The 27,493-nt window shown below is 39.7% G+C and overlaps 1 protein-coding gene and 1 long non-coding RNA gene across 53 annotated transcripts in view; one reads left to right on the forward strand and one right to left on the reverse strand.

Moving 5' to 3' along the window:
• Positions 1 to 3,060, reverse strand: part of LOC129136907 (uncharacterized) — a 61,128-nt gene extending 58,068 nt beyond the window's left edge. For all 3 annotated transcript variants that reach the window (XR_008538938.2, XR_008538937.2, XR_010151250.1), the window contains exons 1-2: positions 2,681 to 3,060; positions 1,825 to 1,938 (exon numbers count right to left, since the gene is read on the reverse strand). This is a non-coding gene — a long non-coding RNA (uncharacterized LOC129136907). The remainder of the gene's footprint in view (positions 1 to 1,824; positions 1,939 to 2,680) is intronic.
• The window catches only part of NRXN3 (neurexin 3), a 1,722,001-nt gene that overhangs the window by 1,463,066 nt on the left and 231,442 nt on the right, over positions 1 to 27,493 (forward strand). The gene's annotated exons all lie outside the window — the stretch shown is intronic.

Raw genomic sequence — 27,493 nt, forward strand, 5'->3', positions numbered from 1 at the left:
TAACTGTTCTTGTCACTTTGGTCCTGGTTCAAGTCAAAAGAGTTTCTTCTACTTGGGACTTGAATTAGGTGAAGACTGACGGACATTTATTTACGTACCAAAATACACAACATATGTGTTGCAGTTAGTTCCTCCTTACAGAGGAACTGGTAAGCACTTTAGCCAGGTCGGGCTAAGGGAATTTTCACAGTTCTGACTGTATGAGGATTCCTGTTTCTTTGTTGTCTTATTTTATGCATCATCCACTGATTCTCATCTAAACCCCAGGCCATTTTGCGTGAAAATAGTCCTTCTATAAATAAAAAATTTAGACCAGAGGCAAAGGAGTCTCCATCTCTCTGCTTACAATTATTGCTCGATGTTCAAAGTTCTCAAGACTTATCTCTTCCTATTGCAATCCCTAATATACCCGTATATAGATACATTTAGGTCTGAGGATGCTTGAGCTTAAAGAGAGTAAGCTCTTGTTTGGTACAAGCTCTGCATAATACCTCTGAGCTATCTCCCTGCTTTAGAATGCAGTGGTAGGAGTTTTTTTTACAGCACTCTGATTTTAGCCAAGGAACTAACAACCGTTGTGTAATGCACTAGCTAAAATTGTCTCCTTTATCATGTAAAAGTCATCCATTGACTCATTTATTTATTTACCAAGTGCCTACTATGTTTCAGAAAGGGTTGTAAAGGGAACAGCTAAGACAAGGTCCTTGTCCTCATGCATGTCATACTCTAACGAGAGGAGACAGATCATACTTTAACTGGTAAATTATAGTCAATTGCAAACAGCAGTAAGTGCTAGAGAGGAAAGGACCAGAATAAGGGTAGGAGGTACTTTTGAGAGGTGACAACGTGCTAGCAGCCCTCGCTCGCTCTCGGTGCCTCCTCGGCCTCAGTGTCTGCTCTGGCTGCGCTGGAGGAGCCCTTCAGTCCGCCGCTGCGCTGTGGGGGCCCCTCTCTGGGGCTGGCCAAGGCCTGCCCTCTGCTCACGGGGAGGTGTGGAGAGAGAGGCAGAGGCGGGAGTCGGGGCTGCACTGGGCGCTCACTGGCAGGCAAGGGTTCGGGCTCCGTGGCCCTGCACTGGGCGCAGCCGGCTGATGCCTGCTGGGCTTGAAGAGGGACGAGCTCCCTCTGGGCTGCCGGAGTGCCCGTGTTAGGTTCCAAAGTCGCGCAGCGAGTGCCATTGAGAGGTGAAGCCGGCTGGGCTTTTGGGTGGAGTGGGGACCTGGACAACTTTTCTGTCTAGCTAAAGGTTTGTAAACACCCAATCAGCACTCTGTGTCTAGCTAAAGGTTTGTAAACGCACCAATCAGCACTCTGTGTCTAGCTAAAGGTTTGTAAACGTACCAATCAGCGCTCTGCCTCTAGCTAATCAGGTAGGGGACTTGGAGAACTTTTCTGTCTAGCTAAAGGATTGTAAATGCACCAAGCAGCACTCTGTGTCTAGCTAAAGGTTTGTAAATGCACCAATCAGCTGTCTGTCAAAACGGACCAATCAGCTCTCCGTAACATGGACCAATCAGCAGGATGTCGGTGGGGCCAGATAAGGAAATAAAAGCAGGCCACCTGAGCCAGCAGCGGCATCCTGGTGGGTCCCCTTCCACACTGTGGAAGCTTTGTTCTTTCGCTCTTTACAATAAATCTTGCTGCTACTCACTCTTAGGGTCTGTGCCGCCTTTATGAGCTGTAACACTCACCGCGAAGGTCTGCAGCTTCACTCCTGAAGCCAGCCAGACCACGAATCCACCAGAAGGAAGAAACTCTGAACATGTCTGAACATCGGAAGGAACAAACTCCAGACACACCATCTTTAAGAACTGTAACACTCACCGCGAGGGTCCACGGCTTCATTCTTGAAGTCAGCGAGACCAAGAACCCACCAATTCTGGACACACTTCGAGTAGTGTGGTTGGAGAAGGTCCTTGGGAGAAGACAACATCACACCTGAAATAAGAGAGATTAGAAGGAGCCAGTGATAACAGACCTGGAAGAAGGGAATTCAGGACAGAGGGAGCAGAAGGCTCTAATGTGGAAACAAGAAGGCCAGAGTACCCAGAGCAGAATGAGAAGGGGAAAATCAGGAAGGAATCATATGTGGTTGTTCACTGAGAGCAATCATTGACAGTCTCACCCATGTTCTACAAAATTTCACTTCATGATTAAAACAAATTATATCTCTGTCTTTGCCTAAGACGTGTATTAAATAACAGCAATACAAATAATAAACATATTAAGTCCATTCTGTGTTCTAGTCACAATATTAAGTATTTATTTTATATATATTATTTAATCTTCACATTACTGCTAAGAAGCAATGATAAAACCAAGATTTTAAAATATTAACCAATTTCCCAAGACTAAACACAGCTAGTAAGTTGCACGACCTGGATCAATTCTCCATTGGCTTGTTTCCAAAGCCACAGGTTTACTTTAACATATACAGCTTTTATAGTACTAACATTGTGTTCTGTGTCCGTCACTAAATTGGGTATTTTACACACATTATCTTAATATATAAAACAATTATATGCAGCAGATGTTATTACCATGATACTGCAAATAAGAAAACTGAGAAATAGAACATTCAAGGGATTTTCTCACAGCCAAATAATAGTAATTGGCAGTGTTAGGATTTAGACTGATTTCTGTGTGATCTGTAGTCCATTCTGTTCAACACTACACGTACCTGCCTTCCCGTGGTATCATTGCCCCAGTTCTGAAACCTAGGTCTAGGTCGCAGGAGAACTAGCTCGATAAGGATGGGCTTTAGAGCCAAAATTTAAGCCATGCTTTGTCTTATCTGCATAATTTTATGTTCCCAGTCAGGTAAAACCTTACCCATTTATCTTTATTTCCTATCAAATGCAGACTTCCCTATGAGCTGTTGCTTGGTAAGTTCCAACCCAATATGATGTCACCACTGGGTGGACCTCTATGGCACCTGTCTCACTCTGCCTTGGTTCCAGTTATTTTTGTATATGCTTCATTGATTATTTCTACTCACTTCCCAGAAATGTTCCCTTTCCCTGAGAAATAGAGTTGTATCTCCCTCATTGATGCATCCTCTGTAACATCTAGCTGTTTAATGTGTCACTCAGAATAAGTGCTCAATAAATATTTATCAAAGTAGCTGATGTTTCAGGAAGTCTAGGAAGCAAACCACCTCTTCTGTTCTACTCTTGGATTCAAGAACTTAAGAGGATTTTGTTGGAAATCCACAAAGAATATTTTAAACGAGACACATAATAAGACTCTCTTTTGCGATGAGAGAAACCAACAACAGCAAAAGATGGGTGGTAACAGAACGGTGCTGTTTGCTGCCAGCTGATGTTCTTCTTGCCTCCTGGAAAGATAGAGCCAGAAGTCTTCCATCACTTCTTGGGATGAGCCAACTGGCCTGTTTTAACCTATATTACTTGAGTTTTGGCTACCAAAACTGTAAGCATTCACATGGGCCCCCACAAAGCTCTGCCATCTGACCCTTTCAGCACCTTCAACTCTATCCAGTCTCACTCCTGCTGTACTAACAAACATTCCATAAACACAAAACCAAAACCACTTAAAAAAAAAATCTTAGGCTGTCCCTACAACTTTTGCTATCCTCACGAAAGAGTGTTACTCCAATGAGACAAAAGTCCATCACAAGAAATGATTTTTCTACGGAAACAGCTGTGATTGGAGCGAGATACAAGATAAAACATGTTGTGGTCAAGTTCAAGGAGAAAACAGGTTGGCTAGCCCTAGCAATCCTACTGGCGGACTTACTTCTGCACACTTCATGCTACTATCTATCCTGTGTTGTCTAAGGCTATATAATGTCGAGAGACAGGGGCTAGTCCAGGAATCATGACAGCAAATGAGGGAGAGAGAGAGAGAGAGAGAGAGGAGACAGAGAGATGGCTCTTGCAACCTTTCCAATAGCTTTTGATAGGTTACGTACGGAAAAAGCCTCATATTGACATCAGGTTTACTTAGGTTCAAGTGAAAATAATGTCTTTAAAATAAATTATCTCTTTTGATGAAGGAAGTCCTTTTTGTTTTTTGATACCATGTTGCTTTTGGGAAAACATGCCTGAAAGTAGGCAAGTTTCTCTAAAGCAAGAACTGTAAAACTCATAGAAACATGAAGTTGACTTGATCATGCCCATTTTATAAATAAAGGAATGGAGACTCAAAGCGGTTAAGGGACATGTCTGCAGTATTTTACCCGTGAGCTATATGCCCTCTGGGTTTCTCCTCATCCATCTGCCCCCAACAACTATGCTCTTTCCTCTTTCCTTTACTGTTTCTGGGCATACCAAAGCCAAACTTAACAGCACCGATTTCACATTAAACAAAAGAAGAGGAACCTACTGACCAACCTTTCCCCATCCCCACCATGGCCTCGCCAGACTCTGGTAATCATTACACTACTCTGTAATTCTAAGATCGACCTTTTTAGATTCCATATATGAGTGAGATCTTGAGGTATTTGTCCTTCTGTGTTTGGTTTATTTCATTTAACATAATGCTCTCTAGGTTCACCTTTGCTGCAAATGATGTTCTGGTGTTCTGTTGCACAGTAGGGTAACTAGAGTTAACAATAATATATTTTGTCATTCAAAATAGCTAGAAGAGAGAATTTTGAATATTCTCACCACAAAGAAATGACAAGTGTTAGAGGTGATAGATATGCTAATTGCCCAGATTTGATCATTATACAATATACGCAGGTATGGAAACATCACATTGTACCCCATAAGTATGCACAATGATTATGTGTCAATTAAAAACAAAATAAAACATAAACAGGAGAGAAACATGAGCTAAAAAGAAAACCAGTAAGCAAATGCACTAGCTGAATCAGATCATTTTATGCCTCTTGATCGGACTTTGATGGTGGGAACATCAGGCTACAACTCTTGCCTGAATCCACAGACATGGAAGGCAAGAGAAATTATTTAAGCCTATGCAATCATCCAGGAATGGAAAGTGGGAATGGGGTTCACCAAACGTACTAGTTTTCTAGGGCTGTTGTAACAAAGTGTCACAAACTGGGTGGCTTCAAACAAGACTTATTCTTTTCCTATTCTAAATGCTAGAAGTCTCTAATAAAGCCAGGGCCACGTTCCTGCTGAAGACTGTAGAATCCTTCCTTGCCTCTTCATAGCTTCTGGTATGTGCCATCCACCTTTGGTGTTCCTTGGCTTGCAACTGCATCACTCTAATCTCTGCCTGTGTCATCAAATGGCGTTTTCCCTGTGTGTCTGTATTTGTCCGTTCTCATGCTGCTTTGAAGAAATACTGGAGACTGGATAATTCATAAAGGAAAGAGGTTTAATTGACTCACAATTCCACATGGCTGGGAAGGCCTCAGGAAACTTAAAATCATGGTGGAAGGGGAAGCAAACACATCCTTCTTCACATGGAAGCAGGAGATAGAAGTGCAGACCAAAGAGGGGAAATGGCCCTTATGGAACCATGAAATCTCATGAGAACTCACTCACTATCACAAGAACAGCATGGGGGAAACTGCCACCAAAACCCAGTGACTCCTTACTGGGTCCCTCCCATGACATGTAGGGATTATGGGAACTACTATTCAAGATGAGATTTGGGTGGGGACAACCACATCACTGTCTGTCTTCACATGGTGTTTCTTTCTTCTTATAGGAACACCAATCATTTTGAGTTAGGATGCATTCTAATGACATTATATTCGTTTGATTACATCTATAAAGATCCTATTTCCAGCTAAGGCCACATTTGCAAGTACTAGGGATTAGGACTTCAACATATCTTTTTGGAGACACAATTTAACCCATAACTCCATGTTATAACTGTACTTTTTCAGAATATCAGTACGATGGTGCCCCTAATCAACAAATATATTGTCACCAATATGCTGCAGTCTGGGAGAACATTCAGGGATTTAATTTTTCTGACACACAGACTGTGAGTTCTTTTGTTTTTGTTTTTGTTTTTCTTTTTTTGTTTTCAGCACATCGCACTCTGGCTGTCATTATCAGTTCCCCATAAACTGTGATAATTTTTGTGTCACATAGAGTGTTTAGGTTGGCCTCTGATGAAATGAAGCCCAAGTACTTGCTCTTCCAGGCACCTAACCCAGGGCAAAAACACAGAGACCTAAATGCCTTCTCTCAGATTATTTTTTTATTATATTTCCAGTGAGCAGAAACATTACAGATGTGAGACTTGTTCTAGAAATCAGAGTATTTCCCCAGGGAAGCATTATCACTGTTCAGATATTACTAAGAAGTGTAAAATGCTGGAGGGCAATTGCATCCACACCATCCTCTGCCCATCACTGCAAAGGGAGAAAGGAGAAGGCCATGGGGGGATGCAGCAAGACCCCAAGGTCTAGGCTCCTCTGCCAAAGGAGCATGGATGACCAATTTGGAAAGAACACTTGAGAACCTCTGCTCTGTCCTCTTCACTTCACTAGTGAGAAAGCTAAAGCTCAGAAAGGATAAATGACTTGACTAAGCTACTTATTGGAAGGTGGGTGATTAGGATGTAGCATAGGGGTAAGACTGTATAACCAGTTGACACTGCTTTAAATGATAAAGCATTGAGTTGTTTTGTTTTAATGGTACACAAGTCAAAATTGTTCAAGGATTGAGAGTGGAGCCAGAAAGCGTGGGTGTAAATCCTGGCTCCTTCACTTACAAGCTGTGTGATTTGGGGCAAATCAGGTAACCCCTTCCTACTTCTGTTTCATTGTCTGTAAAATGGATATTATAATAATGTTTACTTAATAGATTGATGTAAAGGTCAAATTCATAATATGCTAAAAGTTCTTGGAACATTGCCTTACACAGATCAAGTGTTAAAGAAGAATTGATATTATTATTATTGTTATTGTTATTATTCTTATTATCCTTGAGTTCATAATCAGGGTGTCCTGAATATACTACACCCAGGAATGGAAGCCCCACCACATTGTAAAGACACATTCACTTCCCTTAAACCTCAGCATATTTGAGGTGGTTGTAGCAATAGTAGAGGGAGAACAGCAAGGATGGACACAAAGCTTACAGTCACCCAGCAGTGTAGGAGAGGGGGGAATCCTACTGCACACACTCCCAGACATGGTGGAGGTCCTCAATCACTGCAGAGAAGACTATTGTGGGAATGACAGCAAACATGTAGCTCATCAAGAAAATCAGCTGACTTATTAGTTCTTTTGGATCTGGTTGGAGTCCCTGACCCCAGAGCTAAATTATAAAGGTTATTTTGTTGTAATTTTGATGCTCTAAGAAAGTGATGGAAGATATAGAAAAGTTCTTTTTTTTTTTTTTTTTTGAGATGGAGTCTTGCTCTGGCACACAGGCTGGAATGCAGTGGTGCCATCTCAGCTCACTGCAACCTCCACCTCCTGAGTTCAAGTGATTCTCCTGCCTCAGCCTCTTGAGTATCTGGGATTACAGGTGTGCGCCACCATGCCTGGCTAATATTTTTATTTTTATTTTTATTTTTATTTTTAGTAGAGATGGGTTTTCAACATGTTAGCCAGGCTGGTCTTGAACTCCTGACCTCAAGTGATCCACCTGCCTCGGCCTCCCAAAGTGCTGAGATTACAGGCATGAGCCACCGTGCCTGGCCCTATAAAGTTCCTCCTATATTATACGTGCCCATACCTCTATACTAGTTTTTCTCTCTTAAAGCTACATTGCCATCTCTTGTATTATCCGTGCATTTGTCACCTGCCACTTGTCCCCCATGCCCCTCCTTTCTAGCCTGTGGTTTATAACATGCTGTAAGTCTGGAAACCAAATATCATGTTTATTAGACTTGTATGTAAATCGAACCTAATGCTACTTTCCTTTGTTGTTGTTTTCTTTGATAATGTGGTATTTTAAAAGAGTAAAATTTGAACTAGGATTTATGAAATCTAGGTTTAAGTTTGAGTTCTTTTTCTACTTATGTAATCTTATTCGAGTCTCCTGACTTCTTTGGATAAAGCCCAAAACACCATTTTACAAATGAGAAAACTGACAGAGTGACGTATGAGTAGAACAGAGGAGAAAAGGAATTGAAAATTCAGGTCTGTCAAACTGTAATACCCAGGTTCTTTCTGTTTGATAACACCGTTTTCAAATGTTGAGAATGACTAAAGAAAGATATAGAAATTTGTAATGATTAGGTATTTATACATTTTCAATAATGAATCTTGGTATAAAAACATATTTTTTTATCTAACTATATTTTTCATGCAGTCATTTCAGTCAGTATCACCATCTAGGTTTCCTCTAGGGACCACATATCAATGACTCTTAAAATCACTGTTGTGCAAGGTGAGTGGGAAAGGAACAGGATGGTAGAGTTTGGATTGGGGAACAGACTTTGAGCACTGAACAGCAGGCAGCATTGCTGTTGGCAGAGTAACGGAGAAGGCGCTGAAGCTTACCCATGCCATCATGGCAAAAAATAGCACGGAAACAGCTGGTGAGCTGTCAGAATGATCTTAAGGAGGAAATGTGAAATGTTTCTGCTTGGTGCATTAATCGAGAGTTATTTGGACAGAACTGAATTGCCAGGGGAGGAACAAGCAAGGTGGTAACTCACCCTTCCCTGCCCTTTCATCTCTCTGTAATACGGTTCTATGTCATGGGCCTCCTTCACATACACACTCCCCCAGTTGTCCATTACTCCCACCCTCTCCGTCTTACCCACACCTAGAGATATGTGTGCACACATCCAAAGAGATAACAGAAAAAAAATCCATTTGAAATGCTTACAGATATTTCAAGACAAAATTTAAAGAGATATTGGACAGATTAGCAATTATGACTTTTTTAAACTGTTATTTTAGGTTCATGTGAAGTTTTGATATATAGGTAAACTCGTGTCACCGGGCTTTGCTCTACAGATATTTTATCACCTGTGTATGTAAGCCTAGTACCCAATAGTTATTTTTTTCTGCTCCTCTCCTTCCTCCTACCCTCTACCCTCAAGTAGACCTCAGTGTCTGTTGTTCCTTTCTTTGTGTTGATGAGTTCTCTAGAAATCTTTGTGATTAGTTGTAGTTGAGTACTAATGTGGCTTTGTTTTTTTTCATGGACTTGTTTAAATATGTGTCCTGATTAATTTTTGTTAACTGTTATACTAAGACTTTGTCACCATCAATGAATTCAGTGAAGGGTTGAAGGGAAGAAGTGCAGGAAAGGAGAACACACAAATGAGAATGTCAGTCTTGACTGCTGGATGAACTTTTTTTTTTCTGTAGAAGATGAAACAAATTGAGGGCCAACCTCTTGAATCAAATTGCAAAGTAACTTTCTGCTGGGAACAGTCTGAGTAACCCGAAGTAGCTAAGGTCATAAATATTTTTACAGGTGGCTAAGGAAAGAGCATTTGCAGCCATGGAATCGGGTGTTGTTATTTTGGGTATGACCTTGAATAGAGGCTGCTAACTTTTGGCTTCTGTTTCAGATAATAAATCTCCCTCCTCCCCACCCCCATCATCAGCCCCAAGGAAAGATGAATGACTCAGGTGCTTCAGAGACTTCCCAAGAAGTGGTTTCAGTATATGCAGCAAGTGGACATTTAGAGTGGCACAGTTATCCATATAGGAATATTGTTGAGGCTGTTCATCTTGTTGTCCCTATAGTGTAATTCTTTGGAGTAGAAAGCAAAGAGCAATAATTTGTCCAATAAATGAAATAAGGAAATGAAGAGAAAATTTACATAAGCCAGGGAGGCCAACTTAATTTTCTAAAGTAGTGAATTGACTTTTTTTCCTTGGATTTTGAAATAAATGGCAATAAATCCAGTTGTGGGGTAGAGTTCTTTGCTTTCAGTGATAGCTTAGGAACATTCTGCAGATTGTTAGGATTGCTTGTATGTGGTTTTAAATGAATGAACCTGTTTCTATACAGCTATTTTCAGCAATTATATGATCTAAATGTTTTAGATTCAGGCAAATAAATACATATCTATATTGGGAGATAAGGTTTTTGCTCAAACAAGCAATGAGTAGTTTTCCCATTCCTAATGTCCACACTATCTTGACCACTACCAAGAAACACTTTTTGCACCATGATGTGCAAACCATGTATTTCTTATCATCTTGATGCTGTTGCTCATTTTGCTTAAGTTTTAAAGATTTGGCCTTTCTCTTTTTATGTTGATTACCAAGAGTGTCTTTGCAAAGTCCTTTATGCAGTACTCAAAGTATGTCCATGCCATTTAGCTCCTATAAAGAAAACAAGTTTTTAGCCTTCCTAGGAAATTAAGTTTCCTACAAAATATTATATGCTCTTCAAAAGCTCTCTCGGCTTCATTTCAAGCATGGAAAGCTTGCTGGTGACTTTTGTTCTACTTGATACGGCATATCCATTCTTGAGTGAGGCTGAGTACAAACAGCATTATCCTGATGTAAAGGAAACAAAAATAATTCTAACCGCTAATTAACTAACAGCAAAGAGACTGATAGTCTTAAATGGAAAGAATACTTCCATGGTCTAGTTTCTAGAGAACACTACCAGGGGCTTGAAGGTAAGTAGCCTCTACTGGAAGCTAAGGGAAGCTAAACTTCACTTAAGTTTTCTTCTATATTATCAGTTGCTGTTTAGAATAAATTAAAATCTCCACATTTTTTTTTGAGACAGAGTCTCACTCTGTCTCCCAGACTGGAGTGCAGTGGTACAATCTCGGCTCACTGCAACCTCCACCTCCTGGGTTCAAGCGATTCTCTTGCCTCAGCCTCCTGAGTAACTGGGATTACAGGCGCACACCACCTCGCCTGGCTGATTCTTCTGTATTTTTAGTAGAGATTGAGTTTCACCATGTTGGTCAGGCTAATCTCGAAATCCTGACCTCGTGATTTGCCCACCTCGGCCTCCCAAAGTGCTGGGATTACATGCATGAGCCACCGCGCTCGGCCTCTTCTTTACTATAGAGTAAAAGTTGCATGGTCGTTTTCTTGCATTTGGGTCACAGCTTCAGAAGGTTATTACCAATCAGAAAAAGTTTTTGAGTCTTTTATTTCCTAAAACTGAGTGTATTCGTTATTGTCTAATGACACAGCATAACAAACCACTGAAATTCAGTGGCTTATCATACCAAATATTTATGCCCATGTTTACAGGCCTGCAGGTTGACTGAAATTTGGCTTGTCTCCGCTGGACTCAGCATGTTGGCTCTCCTTTGGACTGCAGGTCAGCTAGGATTGGCTCCAGGCTGGGATTAGGTTCAGATATGCTCCATGCATGTTTTTTTCTGGGGCTCAAACTGAAGGGACAGTGTCTATCCAGGGCTTAGTCTTTCATGGTACATTTCTGCAGCACACAAAGGCTCCCTCCAAATGCAGCAATTCCTTCCTCAGCGGTAGTAGTCCAGACAGAAGCAGTTTTGGTGGTTGCTTGATTTCTCCCAGTTGTTCTCCTGTCATTTTGCAGGTCCATCTGCTTCATTGTAGGAACATTCTACTGGAGAAAAAAGTCTATCATTACTCAAAATATCCCTCCTTATACATACTTCCCACTGCTTAGACGTCTATACTCAGAAAAGTTACTATGTGATTTTTCTTTATGGGACAATACTGCGTGATCGTGGCGTTCACATTTCTCCCTCCAAGTCCTTGCTTTTCTCATTTCTGTAATCATTCCTCAGGTGACATAAAAGTATTTTCCGAACTTTTGCCATTTTCATCACACAATATTGTGGACAAATTAAATCCTATTGATGACTTTATTAAAGCAGGGTATTTACTACAAATTAGGATTCTCTGCATTTTGCCTGACTCCTGCAGAGCACAGAGACCATTCTTGTCTCCAATAGCAACACTCTTCTATTAATCAATCAAGAGCTGACATGAATGTTTTTATAGAGATTCTGTTCCACTTAGTGATCCTATTGAACCCCTGGCCATGTGGCATCCCCAGCTCTTCTTCTGAAATCCCATTTTGACCAAGCCATCCAAATTATACACTTACTGTAATTGTTTCTTTTCCATAAATGAATTTACATTCATCTTAATTCACATTCGTTGAGATTTTTTCTCTATTTCCAAGTCTCTTCACAGCATTTGTATTCTGTCATTCAATACATTTCCTCCAATACATCATATCACATTCATATGCGATATGAATGAACTTGTAACAATATCTCTCTTTTTTTTAAATTCAAGCCACTGATACAAATATTGACCAGGTAGGTTGTAAAGGACATGGTTCTGTGGCCAGCCCTGCAAGATCTCCTTATCTGTTTGTTTAGTACACCATGTATATAATGTGTAAGCCTTCCTCAATTTTCTTCATGGTGGCCTCAGAGATATCACTGAAGACCTATCTGATGCTTTGCTGTGATTTTTATTCCCTGTTCACGCCATTCTCCTGATTTCCTGTATAGTAACTATATTCTCAAGAAGATGAGATTAGTTTGATGTGACTATTCTCTGTGAAGCTGTACTAGCTAATTGCATTTCCTCTTAGTTTCTAAAAACCAGAGGTCCCAAAGTCAAATGCTTTGCAGCCAGGCAAGTAACAAATGTCTGGGTCAGAAGCTGGGTATTATTCGTCATTTCGTGAACAGAAATATATATCCTCTGAGTAGAAGACTCTGCCAGCAGAACAAAATTCTTCTGTTAGCTAATTTCACTAGCCATCATATGATTTATCTTCTGAAGCAGCTTACTGCTCTGTTATTCGTGTGAACTCATATCCTTTCTCATTTGGAAAGTCAAGACCACATTGGTACACCTCTTATCACAAGTTTAGTAGAGACCACGAAGATGCCAGTTTAGTCCCAACTCACTAAATCTCCTCTACAATGTCTCTAAAAATTATCCAATAGTGTTTTTTAAAATATATATCAAATTATGCTATCTCACCACATCACAGTATAGCTGCTACTATTCCTCCTGTCTTCCTGTCTCAGAGGAAAAATTTGCTTATCCCCTTCCACAGTTGAGTCTACCTAGGTCCTTGGCCTCCTGCCCTTTTATCTTTTCTGAGATCTCATGCCATCTGTTACCTCATCTCTATTTTATCTGTTATAATTCCTCTCCTCTGCTTCTTCCCCAGCTGCTCAGAACATACTGAAATATATGTAAGATTTTGGGGTTTTTTTTCTGGTCATTTTGCTCAATGACTTCCTAATACCAACTGAAGAGAGTTTATATTTCTTAATACAACATTGAAAGCCTAACATGATTTGGCCTCAACCTACCTTTTTTTATCCAGTAACATTCATTTCTCTCTAATGTATACTATATTCCGTCCAAACTAACCCACTGATTAGACTTCATTTTCCTTTTAATTACTGCTTTTTGCTGTGCTGGTCCCACTGCTTAGAATGTTATTTCCTCAACCTTATTTCTGTTTCCTTCATTTGTTGAAATCCTAGATGTCCTTCAGAACCCAGCCTCTGAGTCACCTCTTGCAGGAAGCCTTCCTTGCTTTCCCTAGCGGAACAACAATTTCTACTGAAACCCTGTTGAATTTTGTCTCCATTATTGCCTTTACCATCTTCTATGTTTTAACAGCTATTTTGACTATGTCTTATCTTATCTACCCAATTGTAAACTTAATGAATACCCACACTGTGTCCTATTTATCTTTATATCTTTAGATTGCAACACAATTCTTTGCACATAGTGTGTGCCAAAAAATCTCTATTGATTGATGGTGCAATTCTGATATTTATTAATAATGATCAATCTAAGTATTTATCCAAATCAACCCAATGCCCTATATTTTGGGACAATTACCCTTGAGATTTTTATAAACCAAATTCACCCCATGTAAAACAGATGAAATTAACCTTAATTTTTATCTGATGTGTAATGGCTAATTGGCTAAATTTCTTTCATAAATATTACATATGTACTATTTTTATCTCTATAAGTATTCTAATTTGTTTGTCTAGATGAAGAAACAGAGGCTAAAAATAGTTAAACAAAAAATTACCTGTTTCAGAGCTTGAAAGCCAGATCTGTCCATGGAAGTCTCCTGAGAGAAGAAGGTTTGGGGATGCATATAATGAGAGCAGAGAACTGGATAAAAAGATGTCTGGGTCTATTTTTGGCTGTTGCTTAGATTTACTTTGTGACTGAAGGAAGTTTATCTGAGGCTTTCCCATTTGTAAAACTGAGATTCATATACAACTGTGCAAAATATGTGTCCCTTTACTTACCTCCCTCTAAGAGATTAATGAGATGGTACTCAAGAAGCACTTTGATTTTCTCTGATGAAAGAAATGGATAAGTATGAAATGAAGCATTTACTACTTCTATCGAAGGTTTTTAAGATGGCAGCCTTTAAAAATTATCAAAGTGAAAGCTAAAGGAAGAAACAGCCGTGTACATTTTAAATCAAGTCAATAATTATTGTAGTGCACCTAATGATTCTCTGATATGTGTTTTGTGCATTAAAATTTACCAAGCACTTTTACATATATTATCTCATTTGATCCACAAAACTATCCTGTGAAGTATGTAGGCTAGGTAGTTTTATTACCATTTTTGAAATAAGAAAACTAATACTCAGGCCAAATGACTTGGTCACTGCTGCTTGACTCATGTGAAACAGTCCAGGGTTAAACTCAAGTTTCCTGGATTCCAAATCCCAATTCAGGTATCTTGCATTTCTGTCCACTTGTTAACATCATAGCATGCAAATTGGACCATCTCCTCTGTGTTCACTTACGTTCTATCCATGTTCAGGATTGAGTTTAAATCCCATTTCTGCTTTTAAGACTTCCCTTATCACTTTAACTGAAAGGCAGACTTTCTTATTCTATATATTTTTTGTCCTTAAATATATTGTTTCCTGGAGGTCTTTCTAGTGAGTTGGATTTCCTGTATTCCATTCTTCCTTAAAATAAGCCTTCGGAATTCAGCCCAATTTCCACACTTCTTGATAGCTGCCACCATCCATTTCATTCCTGGGACTGAGCCTCAGCACAAGGATTATTTAAAAGTTAAAAATAGTTGTATTCATAATCCCAGCATTTTGGGAGGCCGAGGTAGGTAGATCACCTGAGGTCAGGAGTTCGAGACCAGCCTGGCCAACATGGTGAAACCCCATCTCTACTAAAAATACAAAAATCAGCTGGGTGTGGTGGCAGACACCTGTAATCCCAGCTACTCGGGAGGCTAAGGCAGGAGAATCACTAGAATTCAGGAGGCAGGGGTTGCAGTGAGTTGAGATGCGCCACTGCACTCCAGCTTGGGCGACAGAATGAGACTCTGTCTCAAAAAAAAAAAAAAGGTTTTTTTCGTGTTGGTATTAATGCCTGGTGTAATACCTCACACACAGAAGGTGTTCCATATATGCCTGCTAAAGAAGTGGCTAGACTAATCAACAATTATGGATGGGAGGGAAGGTTCAGAAAGTTTGGTGACAATACTGGGAAAAAATGTCGGCACCTGATAATGGTGGACCTGGGATACCAGGCTGAAGAGTTTGAAACTTGCCCTTTTGGCAACAACAGATTTATTGGCACCAAGGAATAGTTTTGCTGGATTCCACTTTTGAACTCATCAAATTCCTTGCTTTTCTTTTCCTTGTCTTTTCAATCCTACTGGGACCTCCTCCCACCAGTGCCACTTTACTGGAGGCTTGTGATATGTATGACAGGCAGTAAAACCCAAGTGAATCAAGGAAGCCTGTTAAGAGCACTGATTTCTATGATGTCTCAGTTTGTTAACTAAATTGCAGGTTGTACTGCTTGGCCAGAGACAGCTGACAGGCAACTCTGCCTGAACAAGTAGCATCTCCAAAATGACATGTGCACTTTAGTTTCATTAGAGGCAGTGGTATCATGATTGCCTGGGCCATTGCAATAAATATGGTGATCATATGTATCCCTTGGGATTTGGGGTTGACAGCATAGTTGGACTGCACTAAAGAGTCTTACTCTGACATAAATGACGGCAAAGTAGATCTCTGGGCCCCTCAGCAAGGAGGCAGAAGTTCATGATGCAAAGAAAGTTCCACGGGCCTACTGAAATATTACCAATCAAAATTATAATTTCATTTATTGACAAGTCATATTTAACATTCTTCTAATGTTTTTTCTCACATGCCAATGTCCAAAAAGCTAAACCATCAGCTGCATGATGCTAAGTCTTTCGGCAATCAGCAGAAGCAGTGGTAGTTGCGAGCTGGTTATTCAGAGGCAGCTACTGTGCTCCACATAACCATAAAGTGAACATTTCGACATTCCCGAAAATGTACCAACCTCCAAGTCACAAATCCTCTGTAGATGCCTGTGGATTGGCTTTTCAGATCCTCTTAAAAGCCAATCTGTGGTGGCAGGATTGTCTGAAGAGGGTAGACTTGGGCTTCTGGTATGTTACAGAAGGCATGGTTTCTCCATCTACACTATGCTGTAAGACAACTGCTCTTCTCTGAAAAGAAACTACTGGAATCACACTTCTTGTAACTTCTCTCTATTCCCTTATTTAGTTGGTGGGATTGGATGAAGGATCTTCACATGTCTAGTGAGACTCCTTTCTTCTCTTCTTCCTATCCAAAGGGCTTTTCTTCCTGGGCTGAGTATATCCAGGCCTATTTCATCTTTGTAGGAGGCAACGGGAAAGGGAAGAGAACTAGAAATTGGTGTAGGAAGACTGATCTGTGGCCAGGTCTAAGTGTTGCCCCAATCCATTCTCCCATCCAACTCCACAAGCAGTAAAGTTTGCTGGTCCTTTCATCTATGTCTATTTCTCAATTGGCTTGGATTGCACAATGAAGACGGCTATGATTTATTGGCCCACTTAAACCTCAACATGGTAGAGTGGCAATTTTGTTTTTCTGGCTCTTATATTGCAATGAATATTTTTTATTTGACAGTCTGTTATAAACGAAAATAATTTTTTTTCACTATCAGTTTCTACTCAAAATTAAATGGTAGCTCTAGAATAGTGGCCTGCATTAAATTTTTCTTTATGGTTATAGCCATGCAGATAGATATATGAACTCAGAGGACTAAAAATGTGTTTCCATATAATTTAAATGTACCTTTCTATATGGAACGGTCTGCTGTCATGCAACTTTCAAATAATGCATTTTATTATCATTATCTTTTCCGGCATTGATTAATCCTACTGTTTATTGGCTAAGTGTACATTTCCTATTGGTATGTTTCTGAGTCAAGGTGAAAGCAGTTAATACTTAAGAGTTGAGAAGCAAGTTTATTTAAATCTAGTCTTTCTTATGAGTCTGCCTAACAGTGATAGATTTTGTTGTTGAGCCACAGTTTATGAAAAGTGCATTAAAACCTCGAGCTGACCCATCTCTCTGAAGCAGCAGTTGGGCCATTACATTTTGGCAGGCACTTCAGATGTGTGTATGATTTTATGATCAGGTCTGCTTAATTCATCCCAACTCTTCAAAGAGGAAGGGAACTAAAATTCCTTGAGCATCTTCTAGTATGTGCTAGATGCCTGCATATGTTGTGTTATCCTCATGACAATCTCTCATGGTAGATAGTATTTTTTCAGCATTGAAGGTGAGAAAATTGAGGTTCAGAGAGTTTAAATAATATTGTCAAAAACATATAGGAAGTGATGAAGTTAAGCTTTAAGGCCAAGCCTGTCTACTCAAAAGCCTGTGATTGTTATATTAGGGGTTAAAAAAACAAAAAAGTTTGCAAGAGACAGACAAGTTATTTAAAAGGAATGAAGTATAAGAAAACCTGTGCTTTCCTTAATTTTTCTTGAATCCCGTGGCCTTCTCAGTCTATCCTTTATTGAGGTTCAGAGAGGTTGCTACTTATATGGTAGCAAAAGTATTTCCCTTCCCTACTTACCCTACTATACAAAAAAAAAAAAAAGAAAACTTGATGATAAATGTCAATCAACACTCAGCCTTTGCATCTGATGAGCAACAGAAATTAGCGGGGACTGTGGTGAATTGGAAAACCTGTGCCTTTCTCTCCCAGTCAGCTCTGGCTGATTGTCCTACAGAAAATGTTGGCTCTGTGTTACTAAATCTTACCATTTTTTAAAAGAACAGTCTAGCTGTTCACGAGAGATCTGATCTTAAAATGTTGAAAACTAGTTCACATAGAAAAATACTATGTAGTACCCACCCCTCAAAAATAAAACTTATGTGAGCACTCGATCCAGCATAAAGTCTCTGAATTTGTAAGTTCTGTATTACACAAGGCACCTAATAAGTAACTCCTGGGAAAAATAATTAACAAACAAAAATCAAATCAAAATAATTTTCATTACTCTTCCAATAATTGTGCCTTCCAGATTTAGTACTGTTTGTGTATTGTGCCTCTCTGTGGTAGAGGCATGACTTCTGGTCCTCTATCTGCCCTTCACAGAGTGGAGATGAGGCCAGTATGCAATGACTACTCAAGTTTTAGATGTTCTGAGCACTTGTTTTTGTGCTTTCTCTGGATAGATCTGGTAGTTTGGTGAGCAGAGGTGGCGTGGCTCATCAGCAGTCACCCTTTGGCAATGGAACCAGAAAAGCATCATGCTGTCTATTAAAGAATGTGTCTATGCTTGTAGCTAGTTTCCTAAGATGTTTGCCTCTAGGTATTTGCCTGCAGAAAGTTTTTTGAAGTCAATACAAAGTAGAGTGGCAAGCGATGCATCCATGTTTGAGGATTTGGGAAGCATTTTTCTGTATTCTTTCAAGTAAGGCCTGGTCGATAAGTTGAGCCACACTCAATCTAATTCCTTGTCTGTATCCTTATTATCTCCCCTCCTCTTCTTTAAGTTTTCACTTCCTTCTGACCTTAATCACTCCCTCAATGAACCCATAAGTATCACTGAACATGGGTGTCACCAGTTAGCAACAGTAAGATCACCGCTAACTTCTGAAACATGGAAGCTCTAGCATTGCTTGGATGATGTCTTCCCTGACTGCCTCTGAGCCTCTGGCCAGGATCCGGGGTAAGTGCCTCACAAATCGCTGTTCATCTAAACAGCTAAAGCTCTTCTCCTGATGGAAGAAGGATACCTACAGCAGAAAGCAAGGGAGTCCACCAGGCACGTTTGGAAAATAAAAGATTTTATTTATATTTATTTTGACTCTATAGTTTCTAAATTCCATAAATAAAATTTTGCCATTATCAAGGAAATATTTGCTAGGGAGTATAAGGAAGGCCCTTTGGGTAAGAGAGAAGATATTCTCTGAGCTGTAGCATGTTTATGAACCTTAAAAATTACTTGTCTGTGTTTGTATATGTTCAGCTCTGAGAGTCTTCCTTAACATTCAAATGTCTCTGTCTTGGCAAAAATTAGTGAGGTTTTAGAAAGTAGAAAAGCTGGTTGATAGTGTAAGGAATTTTTAGGCCAATTTTCTATTTTTTCCTTCTATAGACTGAATTTTATTTTTATACCAATAGTTTCAATCTTCTAGACTTCTCCCATTCCTCTTTACTTTCTCAACTGCATCCACTTAAATACATCTTATTGTTTCAGTCAGCCTTGGCTGCTATAACAGAATGGCATAGATTGGGTGACTTAAACAACAAATATTTATTGCTCCCCATTCTGGAGACTAGGAAGTCCAAGGTCAAGGTGCCAGTCAATTTGGTTTCTGCTGAGGGTCCATTTCCCGACTGACAGATGGCCACCTTCTTGCTGTATCTTTACATGGAGGAGAGAGAAATCATGCCTAATGTCTTTTCTATCTCCAGGCAGGTAGTGCAGGAATTGAACTTGGTTGGAGGACACCCAGCTGGTGTCTGCTGCAGATTGCTTGCTTGCTTGCTTGCTTGCTTGATGTATGGGGAAAAACCTCCACACATCTAGTGTCAGAAGCGTGTTGTGAGAGTATAGGAGAAACTGAGTTTGTTTTTTCTACACAGAAGAATTTCCTATCCTGAAGGCCAAGTAATGAATCCTCTTTCTCTGGTTATTTGGGCAATTTATCAATGACTGTCTGTGGATATTTATTTGGAAATATTATATGGGAACGTTCCTTCATTTTTTATATCTCAATTTAGGAAATCATGTGCTTCTTTCTCATTTCTCTTTTGTCCCCATCAGCGATCTATATTTTTTTAAACTGTTTTTAGAAACATCTCTTATTTAATCTCCATCATCACCCAACAAGCTCAGCAATGTGACTTTGTCTTACAGATGAGGAAACTGGGTGCAGAGTATTTGTGGCTTTCCCCAAAACCTGCAGTAAGTGAACAACTAGAATTATATCCAAGCCTTCTGATTCAAATGCAGTTGCCCTATCCACCACACCAAAGTATCGTTTACACTCTTGAGGGCTAAAGAATGCCAGATGTATTTATCTAACTTCTGATGTGCCTCCCAAAATGCCCTATACAGAGGATAGGATCAATACACACTTGATTTCAAAATTTCTATGACTTGATTCTACTTACACATCTTATTGATTTGGAGAAATAAAGGTACTGCTTGGGGGAAAACATGACTACGTGTAAAAATTCTGAATTTGGCAAGTCTAGTGCAAACTGAAATGAATGGTGGTTGAAGTACAGCCAACTCATGGTGGTCCAAAAGACTGTGGTGAGGGGATGGCCTCCCAAAAGGCAGGGATTGAGCCCTACACTGACCAGAAATCACTGCATTACAGAATAATGGAGAAGGCAAGACAATGAAACTGAGTTTCTCTGAAAGCTTGGCATCTTGGATATTTCAAAGATTAAAGTTGTATTTAATGGGAACCAAATGGTTCAATTAACTGGTAATAGGATGGATCAGTGTCCACCTCTAGGACTTCAATTTGAGTCTAATCCAAACACAGAAGCAGAGTAGGTTGAAGCCCTTGGTAATGAACACTAAGCCTTTCACCTCCCGGTCCACAGAGAAAGTTCCCCTCAGGCCACAGAGGCCTGCTGGCAATTTTCCTGGAGACTGTTCAGTAGACTATGTGAAACAAGTGAACAGCTGTGGTCACCTGAGAGGTAGTGGTACTCTACATTTCCAAAAGTTCTCTCCCAAAGCAAAGCCATAGCAGAAATTGAAAAGCAGTAAATGAACCATGGATGGAGATATTGCACTATGCACTTGTCTTGCTAGCAGAAGAATGCAAAGGTGCTTTCACCATTGTGTCAGATGCTTGGCTGAACATTTATTAAACTTTTGATATGGAGGAAGACATAGAACATAAAGATGCATTTTCTTCCCTCACAATGCTCATGGTATGACAGGAAAAAAAAAAGAATTGTTCCATTAAAAAAACATTGAAATGAATCAATACAAACTGATGTTATTATTGAATAGATAATGGAGAGATTGTGGGATAATTAGAGAATAAATCTGGTTATCAAAGATGTCTCTGGAAGGCACGTGTGTAAAGTTGTTTTCAGCTCTGTACACCTATGCACACTGGCCAGGAAAGCTGGACCTTCTGCAGAGAAAACTCTCTTCTCCAGATAGGAAAGTGTACCTCATTGAGCTTTGGGCTAGGCCAGAGCTAGAAGATCTTTCCTGTGTTTGGGTCATTCCTAGATCAGTGATCCCTAATGACCAGTTCCATTCCCTAAAGCTAATGTTGACTCTAGATCTTTCTGATATTTGATTCATGCTGGAATCCATAGTTTGTTTTGAGTCAGGCCTATAATCGATTCATATTCCTGAGAGGCTCCCTATTGAAAGTGAAGACTCAGGATTCCACTGACTGTTCTGCCACTGTTTAAGGACGATATTACAGTTGGATTATAGATGACCTCCAGTGGACACAGAGGGGCTTAGATTCTACTGAGCCACCATTACTTTGCCTAAAAGAAAATAAGAGGGTCAAAGGGACTAACTTTTGTGTAAGTTTTAAGGTTTTATTCAAACACAAACACACAAAATCACACACACATTTACATGGCAACATATCTACAAATAACTATTTCTCTAGCATTATGTTCCTCAGTCTCTTGAATGAAATCATTTACTTTCGTCATGTTAATGAACAAAATTGTAGCTCACTCATAAAGAAGAGAGAGAAGAATGTTTGTGCCCTTTAAATGTCAAAAAATAAATGCTTCTTCATATTGTGTATGAGTTCACTATAAACTCCATGGATAATTTGTGTATCCGAAGTTCTGACCGGCTTCCAGAGGGCTTACAGTGCCTGCCATATCTTAGGGGAACAATGACCTCATGCTGTTCCAGGGACATTTCTATTTCTCCATTTGGCTGAAACTTACTCACTTTATACTTTGGTAGGGATACTGAATTCAAGTAAATTAAAATTAGGAGATGTGTTCTCTAATTATTCTATCGAAAGAGCATATAGCTTTGAAATAATTCTCAATGCTAGTATGGTGGACTCTTTTCAAAAGGTATGAGTCAGCTCCCTGTGACATGTTTTCCAGTGTCTGCTTGGGGTCACCTTTACTAATTTCATCAGGACTGAGGGAAAGCACTTTCCTTTTCATATTTCTGCTTGGGTGTCCAGATCATTCTCCCCTACAGAGGCTTTGATGCTGTCATGGAGGTCATAGGGCCGGCCTTTTTTCGAAGTACTGGAGCTTTTTAAATTTCACTTTTTAAAAAATTTTTGTTGCTTTTATTATGGTGGTTGGGGGTAAGTAAGGACCCACCTTTTGAATTAGAAGTACTGATCTTATCCAAGAGAGAATGTTGTAGTGGGTGATAGTTGACGAAGAAGAGAACCATAAAATATCACCTGGATGAAAGACCTAACTGCAGCACTATCTCCAGGACACACACACACCAGAGTCCCCACATGCAGACAGGCACTGCTGATATATTACAGTCTGTTGGCCATTTTGTTTACGATAACTAGGAAAGGAAAAATGAGCCCTTATTTCAGTGTGTTCATCCCAAGATGATGACACAGTAGATTCCCCTTGCAGGTAAACCGAGAGAGCTCAGTTAATCACCATTTATCACTCAAGTGACTCAAGTATTTTGCAGATGCATTGGAGCCCTGGAGACTGAGATATTCATTGGGCTGCAATGCTATTCTCTTTTCTCATTCCATCTAATATAATAAACTCAAATCCTAACATCAGAGTGATGTGTGCTATCTTTTAGAGTCCCAAGCCTTTAAAATGTATTTGATTCACTCCCATAGAACTAGATACATTTTCCGAACGAAATGTGATATCATTACAATTTTAATGACTTATAACTTTGCTCCATCTCCTCCATTACCAGACTATTCCTAGCTACTACCATCTTTTGCCAGAAGCCTCTAATTTATTTCTCTGCATCTGCAGCTGACCTCCTTCAAACAGTGTTATTTTGAGTTGATTTTAGTATATAAACCACTCTCAGTGGGATCTAAGATAGATTAGTTTATGCCTAATTGAGTGAGCTTTTGTATATCCTCTTATTTTATATAACTTATTAGAAAATATCTAAGATACATTGTTCTATTTGCCAAATAATAATTGTGAATCAGGTTCATTGTACACTGGTTACCAATATGCCTGAGCCTAGTGAGAGAGAACACCCCCACACACAAGTCACATAAAGTGGGTTTATTACTTACATATAGGCAGCAAAGGACAGCAGAAGCCGGGGAATCATTTTGAGCTCATTCTCCAAGGCTCAGGAAAGCTGCCTATGGCAAATGGAATCCACCTGTGCATGTACTGCACCTAAGGGACCTTGGAAAATACCCCACTCTGGGTTTTATACCCCAGGGGCAATATGACTCAATAAGCTGAAGTGTTGAAGGACATCCTGTTCTGGTAGGAAGTGGAACAGAGACTTGGCTATTCCAGCCAGTTCCTCCTTATCTGAGAATGTTACATTTCTGGTATATTCTATAGTTATTTTTGAGAACTGCAAGTGAGAAAAGAACACAAACCAGGTTAGTCCGAGGCTACCTAGAGAACTTTCTTGCAATAGGTGAATGAGCAGGTATGATACAGTTTCCTCATTTGATCCTCCCACCCTATTTGAGTTATTCTGACCACTTGTACATCAACTATTGATTAAAATCTGAAAAAAGAAAATCATAGGTGACCTTAAATTAACTTAAATTAAACTTAAAAAAACTCTAAAAAAATTAAATTAAACTTACTTAAAAAAAGTTCCACAACAGGGGTCAGCAACTTTTTCTGTAAAGGGCCAGGAAGTAAATATTTTAGGCTTGTAGGCCACATGATCTCTGTTGCAACTACTCATGTCTGCTGTTGTAGCATGGAAGCAGCCAAAGATAATACATCAATGAATGAGTCCAGCCGTGTCCCAATAAAACTTTATTTATAAAAACAGGGAACAATTATATTTGGCACACAGTTTGCTGATCTCTGCTCCAGGCCAATCTATCTCCTCCAACTTTTGCATATTCATACCTCAAACATATCATAACATAAAAAACTGCCACAATCTAAACCGTATTATCCGATGACCCTAAGTACTCAATCTCTCCATTCTGAAATGTGTATATTAATTTTTTTCAGGTAGAGAATGGTATAGAATTTAGACAGGGAATTTATCTGAGGGATTGACTGAAAATGCCTTACTTATGAAAAAAGAGTTCTTGGTTGGTGTTTATTATTCATGTAGGTCCATTTACCTTGAAGCCATAATGCTAATATAGCCTGTCATTTGGAAGTTAGATAAATAGTAAAGCACTTCAAAGAATCACTAAAAGTTTCCTCATAACCACAGAATAGGTCTTGGAGGGTTACTCACTCCTTGCTGATCTCTCATTTATAGAGGAGCAGCTGCTCATTTTTGGCCTAGAATATCTACTTCTAAGAGAAGAAATTTCTCCTTTGCATCCTGTTCAGAGCTGATCATGCATATTCTTGGAAACTGACTAAAATGACCTAGTCTGTAGTAAAGTAACTAATTTAGAGTTGGGACTATCAACTAATGTTATTTTGCCAGAGGAGACGAATGAAAAGACTTCCTTAGGGACTAGCAGCAATCAATCAGTAGGGAACAGGGTTACCAAGACCAGATGGAGAAAATGGCATAGGACATGTGTATTAGACCTGCCACTTTCTGGCTCTGTGAGCATGCATTTCAAAGTTTATACCTGCAAAGTGGGCATTTGACTGACAGAGTAGGGGACAGTCAGAGAGATTATCGATACATACTTATTGCTCCCCTTGTGTTCTGTTTGCTAGAACACAGTTTTAGATCAAATATTTAAAAATTCACACATGCGTGCTCATGGCTGTGCACTCATGTGCATGTGTGCCTGTTGTGTGCGTGCATATATACCATACAGAAAAGTACTGTCTGGAGAATACATTAGACTATGCATGTAAATGTGTGTAGAATGTTTTTTTTTTTCATGCAATACATGCTCTATGGATATTTGTTGAGTGACTGAAGTTTTGCACTCCCTGGTGCAGTTTCTCAATAGTGGCACTATTGATATTAGAGCCAGCTATTTCTTTGTTGTGTATCATTGTATATTTAGCAGCATGTGTGGCCTTGACCCACTAGATTCTAGAAGCACTCCACTTCAGTTGTGACAGCCAAAAATGTCTCCAGACATTGCCAAATGTCCCTGGAGATAAGCATCCCTGTTGAAATCACTGCCTCAGTGAACCAAGACATTAATGTAAGAAAGTGGTTCCTAAACTTTAGCATCTGAATCACCTTAAGTTCTTGTGAAAATACATGTTACTGGGCCTCACACTAGAGTTTCTGATTCAGAGGGTCTTGCACTAGCACTAGACCCAACAATTTACATGTCTAACGAGTCCGCTGGTGATACTGCTGCTGGGGGTCTTAGAACCTCGCTTTGTAAGCACATAAGTAAGGTGTAAGATGTTCTGGAAAAATTCCAGATGAGTTAAAATGTGTTTCCTCATTTCAAGGACTGTAATGTTTGTTGTTAGTGTGAGCACAGGGCTTAAGGTTTCTTTATGAAGACCGCTGGGTGGTTCCTCACAGCTGTGGTTGAGATTTAGCGGGGAAACCGGACGTTTATGGGAGACGTTCAGTCTGTACTGGATTTTAGTCAGCACTGCCCTGCCAGCTGTCACCTGAGTCCTGCCAGGAGACTGCTCCAGGTCTTGGCACAGGGCTGGGGCACCTATGGAAATGAACTTGAAGTTTGCCTTGCAGTCAAACTTAACTACCAAATAAACCAGCATGACATTGGGGTCTGTGAATGAGAAGTGGATGTTCCGAGTAGATTTGAAGGACGTGATGACTCAGGATGCCAGTTGTGACTGGTGACTTAGAGCCGTGGTAGCTTTGACTTGCATCTTATTTACTTGCATCGGCTGTCTTGTCCTTCCTTGCTTCTCGCCTTTTCAGGTCATGGTTCCTGATGTCCTAAGCTGTCATCCCTACTCTCTCTCTCTTTTTTTTTTTTTTTGCTTGGAGTCAGAGATGGAGCTGTCTCGAGCTATTTATCAGTCTTATCTCTCTGGGCCCTCTGTTAGCATTTCAGACTGTGGATCTAATCCACTTTAATTGATTGACCTCGTGCAACCAGACGTCAGTAAAACACCAGGTGAAGCACAACTGCAGCCAGGGGAGAGGTGGATGTAACTTTCCTGGTTGGGTGCAAAGTTCGCTGAGGCCTGTAAAGATTTAGAAAAGGAGAAATAGTTTTCAAGCCATTTAATATGAATTTTCTAGGGACAATGTATACAGATCCCAGAGTCGATGACCTTGACTGGGAGACAGTCGTTGTAAATAGAGCAGTATCCTATAGGGAGTGTGCAAATGCCTCTGACTCACCTGTCATCCATATTAGTACTATTATTTCTCAGCTAGCATCACTATTATCACCATCTCTAAACCCATCATTAACATATTTTTACATCATTGTTTGTAGATACCTTCAGAATTTGCCAAGATTTTATTTATTTCTCTTAATAAGTACTATTTAACACAAGTATTATTGTTGCTCTTGTCTTCATTATCGGTTTTCTAGACAAAGCTTGAGCCATGGATAGTTGAGGGACCTGCTCAAGATCACATGGAAAAAATAATGTGGAGCCTCAATCAGTCCCAATTCTTTTGATTCTAAATCTCAAATTCTTCTAGAACACAAAGTAGACATTTTCCTCTCCCCTGCTTTTCCTGCCACAGCCACACTTCAGGTTCTCAAGGGGAGGGGACTGGGTCATTGTCATGAGGTGATCATGGAGTTTGAAAGATCTTCAAGCTCTACAGCTGTGGTCTTGTCAGTTTGGGTGATTTCTGAAAGGCATCTTCTCTGATTTAGATTTTTCAATGGAGAGACCTGGTCTCTTACCTCTCTTGAAATACCTTAATAATGAAGTGCTTACTCTGTGCTTATAAACCAACAATTGTCCAGAGTGTAGAACAAGAAGACCATAATGTTGAAAGAGTAGAGACTAATGATCTTCACTGAAAGACACTTAATAGCCACAAAAAGAGCACAAATTATGTTCTGCTGAGTTCAATGTTTTATTCTAAAGAACTTCAATAAAAGCCTCTGTTAGTCAAAGTCAAAATTGATCAATCAGGTAAGCTGTAACTCATCTTTTTGTATTTTACAGATGATGCATTTATAAAGCATAGTGAGATGTTTTGCCTAAGATTTATTGCACAAAATTTGAATATGGTAGCAATAATTTATTTTATCCTATAATACTGAAATCATATTTGGTCTCTTACGGTACAAAAAAAGATTCT

The sequence above is a fragment of the Pan troglodytes genome, chromosome 15, assembly GCF_028858775.2.
Source record: "Pan troglodytes isolate AG18354 chromosome 15, NHGRI_mPanTro3-v2.0_pri, whole genome shotgun sequence".
Lineage (NCBI taxonomy): Eukaryota > Metazoa > Chordata > Mammalia > Primates > Hominidae > Pan > Pan troglodytes.